A 5,263-nucleotide genomic window follows, 5' to 3' on the forward strand; every position below is an offset into this window, starting at 1 on the left:
ATATATATATGTTGGTGCGACATGTAATTACCGTGATGGCGTCGAGCTCAGCCAAAGACGAAGGCCCACTTAGCGCGCCAGAGACTGAGGACGGGCTGCTATGAGCGGGAGCGGCTGCGAGAGGAGGCCCGGTTGCATGAGCAAGTGATGGTGCGATGGTGTTGTTGTTCATGGAGTTGCTCCCGACGAAACTGGGCAACGGGAAATCATGTACCGTCTTGTCTGGATTTTCCTTCATCCAGTTGATGATAACTGGAACCAAGTTAGTAGCGAAATCATTTCTGCAGGCAGTTATAGCTGCATTGACTGCCTGCTGTAGCAACTCATATTTGTCCTCGGCTGCTTTTTTCGCGTCCTTAGCTGCTTTTTTCTCGACCGCAAGCTTCACCTTCGCGTCGATGTCCGCCTGACTAAACTTCTTTTTCTACTTCTTGGCCTCCGGGCCCTCGTTGTAAAACACCTTCCACGTGGCGCCGTCTCCAGCGCCGTGCACACGACCATATTGCGGCCGCTAGCCCAAAGGGAGTCCCTTAAGTTCATTCAAGGCCCGGTTGAGAGGGATGTCCCACTTGGGCCTCATCGAAGAAGTAGGGCTTTCGGCTGCAAGCTGGTGTTGCTTCTCCAGTAGTCTAATCAATTTCCTCGTGATCTGGTCCGTGTAAAAAACCTTTTCTCCTTGTCCCACTTGTAGCGGGCCCTGATGAAGTCACGCTCCAAGGGGTTGGTGAACTTCGCGAAGGGGTCTGGGAGACCCGCGGCTTCACGTTCTGCGTCCTCCTTATCCCATATGGGCCTTTTACCGAGGTAGCCATGGCTTCTGAGGCGATGCTTCCCTGTGTTCTTTTGCTGAAGGCTCTTGAATTTCGCAGGCTTAGCCTTGGCTGCCTCGGTAGCGCAAGTGTCCTTGAACTTTTCGAACTCCTCTTCCATAAGTGTCGGATTTTCCTCCAGAATCTTGGACAGGGGTTCCTTAGCCTCAATAGCTCGTTTCACCCTCCCTTTCCAGGAGGCCAAATCATTGCTGAACATGCCCATGGCATGATTGTTAATCTTTTTCATCTTCGGATCATCACACGGTTGTTCTATGTTATCATCCCAGTTGGGGAACTTGAATCTCTTGCGCAACTTCGTTAGGAGCAACTACGTCAAATGTTCTTTACTCCTTAAGTCATCATCGTTGATGCTCGCGCATTCCCGTTGGATGCATCCTACTTGGTTCCCATAGCACTTGCGAGGTTCTTCCGGCTCTAACGTCTCAAACTTGCCAGGTGCCATCTTTGTGATCACATGTCGTCCAATCCCTAGTTTGTTAGGTTTTCGTATCCTCTGCTTCTTATGCTTCCTATTTTCGGTAGCGGCATCGGCACCGGTACCTTCCCCGCCAGTATCATCCCCGCCGGTACCTTCCCCACCGGTCTCGGCGCCGCCATCGGTGCCGGCGCCGTCGGTGTCCATGTCGGCGTCAGTACCATCATCGAGGCCGACCTGCAAACCTTGCTTAGCAGTCAAATAGTCGAGGTACTCTTGTTCACCCTCATAATCCATCTCGTCTGCATCTTGGTCAGAAGGCCCAGTTTCTTCGTTGTTCGACATGTTTCCTATGATTAAGTGTCCTCATTTATTTCTAAAAGTATGAATAAATGAGAAATGACATAAAAGAGAAATCTATGTGCCAGCACTCTATATGCCAACTATGTAGCACAAATCATGCCTTTATTCACGGCAAATTTCGGCATGACCTTTGTTAAAAAATGGACATATCGAGCGCCTGAAATTCACCGAAACGGAAATGAATCAACATTCCGGCGTAACATAGGCCACTCGGATCATTTACCAAAATTGAACCAAAACATCACATGTCCAAATGACATGTTCAAATTCCAAACATGACATGTCCAAAACATGACATATCCACATATCACATGTCCAGTTCAAATTTGCATATAAATTCAGCCTACCTAAATTTGCTTTAACAAGGGATGTTGATTTGGACAATTGCTTAAATGCTGCCTTTTCTTTTAACTACAATTGCTTAGCCCTAAATTTCTGTCCTATTTTGAAACCTAGCTAAATTCATAACTAAATAGACAACCTAATTAACATACTGCCCTAACTAAAACCTAAGTAAATTAACCGAAGAACCCTAGCTAGCAGAGAGAGAGGGGGGGCGGGGGTTTACAGAGGGTGCAGGGGCGAGGAGGCAGGCCCGATGACGGCCGAGGTTGGGAGGGGAGGAAGCAGAGGAGGGAGGTGAGGCCACGGGTCGGGGGCGAGCGCCGGGGTCGGGGGCGAGCGCCGACGCCGGGGTCGGGGGCGAGGGCCGGGGTCGGGGGCGAGCGCCGGGGCCAGGTCAGGCGCGGCGGTGCGACGGGGGAAGAGAGAGTGGGGATTTGGGGGGGGAGGGAAAGAGGCGGGATGAAGCAGGGAGAGTGAGAATTTTGGGTTAAGTGGACGTAGCAGTAGCGTGTTTAGACAAAACGCGCTGCTACTACCTTCAGTAGCTGTAGCGGTTTAGACCAAACGCGCTGCTACTACCTTCGCTACTGCCAGTTTTCCTATTTCTTTTCCTTTATTTTCTCCCACTTTATTTCCCGAGAGCAGTGAACGAAGGGAAGGCGATATATATTGCATCATTTGATGGTTAAATATGTATGCAAAATAGGAACATATATATTACATCATTGGACCCATGCATAATAATGGCTAAGTGTGTATACAAAATAGGAACATATATATATATATATTACATCATTTGACCGATAACATACTGTTCCTCAGCGCTGACGTTTTCGTTTTTGAGTCAGCTTCTTTCCCTTCTTGTTCGTCAAAGAATAATTGTGCCCCTCATTGTGACTTTGCCTTTTCCATGGAGTACGATTTTTCTTAGGTAATGTAGTATTGATTCTTCTTTTGACGTATACTTCATCATCATCGTCATCTTCCCTCATTGGGTTGCTGTACTGATCATAGTCTTCCTCGTTGGCGACTCCATCCATTCCAATGATGTTCCTTTTGCCTCTCCTCACGACAACACGACTGGGATTGCATGGGTCGGTTATGAAGAAGCATTGTGTCACGTGCTTAGCGTGTACCCATGGCTTGTTTTTTGCGATAGCGTTCACGGTAGCGCTCTTGGCGCCAGGTATAGTCATGGTAGTGAAAATCCGGTTTTCTCTTTCGACATTCTTAGCCCATCTGACACGGAACATCGTCGTGTTGTGCAGTCCAGAGTAGTCAAGCTCCCAGATCTCCTCGACCCTTCCATAAAATCGTTCAGTTGCACCGTTGTCGCTGCCGGTCATGCATTCCATCGTCACCCCTGAGTTCTGATCATCACTGTCCATATCTTTGGCCTCCGTGTAGAACGTGTATCTGTTGATATCATATGCCTGATAGGTTACGAGGTTGGGCGAGGGGCCATGTGCTAAGGCGTATATGAGCAATCCATCCTTAGAGCCCTCCTCCGGGGATTAGCAATAATATGCTCTTTGAACCAATGCATGAAAGTGGAGTTGTGCTCTCTAGTAACTTCGGCGTCCATCTTGCATACCCCCCGGTCACGATACTTCTTTGCGATAATTTCTTTGTGCAGTGCCACGAAAGGATCTACCTCGTCTAGATGTTGTAGAACTACCAAGTTTGCTCTGTCAAAGTCGCTGCGTCGATCTGAGTATGCCACGTGCAGTTCCCTGCGACCGTTGCAGTGACCTTCTGATTCGAGCCTCCCATCGTGCTTGTTAACGGGCAAACCAACACTAACACCAGGCGGCTAGTCTGCGCCATATAGAAAATTCTCACAGAAAGAGATGCACTCTTGTGTCAAATAGCCCTGGACGATGCTTCCATCCGGACGGGAGATGTTACGAACGAATCCTTTGATGATCCCATTCATCCTCTCAAACGGCATCATGTTGTGCAGGAATGACGGCCCTAGGTCTATTATGTCATCCACAATATGGACACACAGATGCACCATCACGTCAAAGAACGCGGGCGGGAAGTACATCTCAAGCTCATTCAGTATCACAACAATCTCTTCCTGTAGCCTTCGGAGCTGCTTCACACTGATCGACTTTTGAGAGATGACGTCGAAAAAGTTGCAGAGACCAATAAGTGTGTCACGGACGTGCTTGTCCATTCTCCCTCTAAGGGCAACAGGTAGTATCTGCGTCATCATCACATGACAGTCATGGGACTTCATCCTGCTGAACCTTTTCTTGTCCGTGTCTAGATATCTGCTTATCTTGCCACAGTAACCGGAACTAACTTTGACTCCGGTAAGGCACTTAAAGAATTGATCGATCTCAGCCTGACTTAAGGTGAAGCAAGAAGGGGGGCAATAATCCTCTTTCTTTATTTTCTTGCCCTTCTTCTCCCGTGCCTCTGTCTCCATCTCTGTCTCGTCTGACATTTTACGGGGCGGCATGTGCAGATCTTCCCTGATTTTCAAATCTTGCAAGTCTTTTCTTGCCTTCGGCCCATCCTTGGTCTTATCCGGCATGTTCATCAGTGTTGCGAGCAAGTTCTCAAGGATATTCTTACAGATATGCATTTGATCAAAGCAATGAGGTGTATCGAGTTTGTGCCAGTACTCCAAGTCCCAGAACACAGACCTCGTCTTCCATACCTTCAGCAGCAGCTCCGGTGCCTTTCTCATCGTCCTTCCCGGCGCGGGGCACTCCTTCGAGTTTTTCAACAGCTCATCAATTTCGGCACCGCTCCGCTTATGTGGAGGTCCTCGATGCTCAGCGTGACCATTGAATAGATCTCCACGGTTTCTCCACGGGTTGTCCTGTTCGAGCCACTTTCGATGCCCCATGTACACGATTTTCCCAGACCCGCCATCTTTCCTTGGCGTTAGCTGCTGAGACGTCGTATCATCCATGCACCACATGCATCCGCAATATCCATGGCACACCTAGCCTGCCACATATCCGTAACCGAGATAGTCGTGCACTGTCGTGATCAGCGCGACTCTCATGTTGAAATACTCGCCTTTGCTGGTGTCCCATGTCTTGGCCGGTGTTTTCCATAACGTGTCTAACTCCTCTTGAAGTAGCCCTAGATACAAATTAATATTATGTCCTGGTTGTTTCGGCCCTTGAATAAGCATGCTCATGTGAATGTACTTTGATTTCATGCACAACCAAGGGGGAGGTTGTACATCCATACAAACACGGGCCATGTGCTATGGTTGGTGTTCTAGTTGCCAAACGGATTCAAGCCATCGGTAGACGCGACGATCACGATGTTCCTTACATCA

The sequence above is a fragment of the Triticum urartu genome, chromosome 7A (assembly GCF_056163025.1).
Source record: "Triticum urartu cultivar PI428250 chromosome 7A, HENAU_Tu73, whole genome shotgun sequence".
Classification (NCBI taxonomy): domain Eukaryota; kingdom Viridiplantae; phylum Streptophyta; class Magnoliopsida; order Poales; family Poaceae; genus Triticum; species Triticum urartu.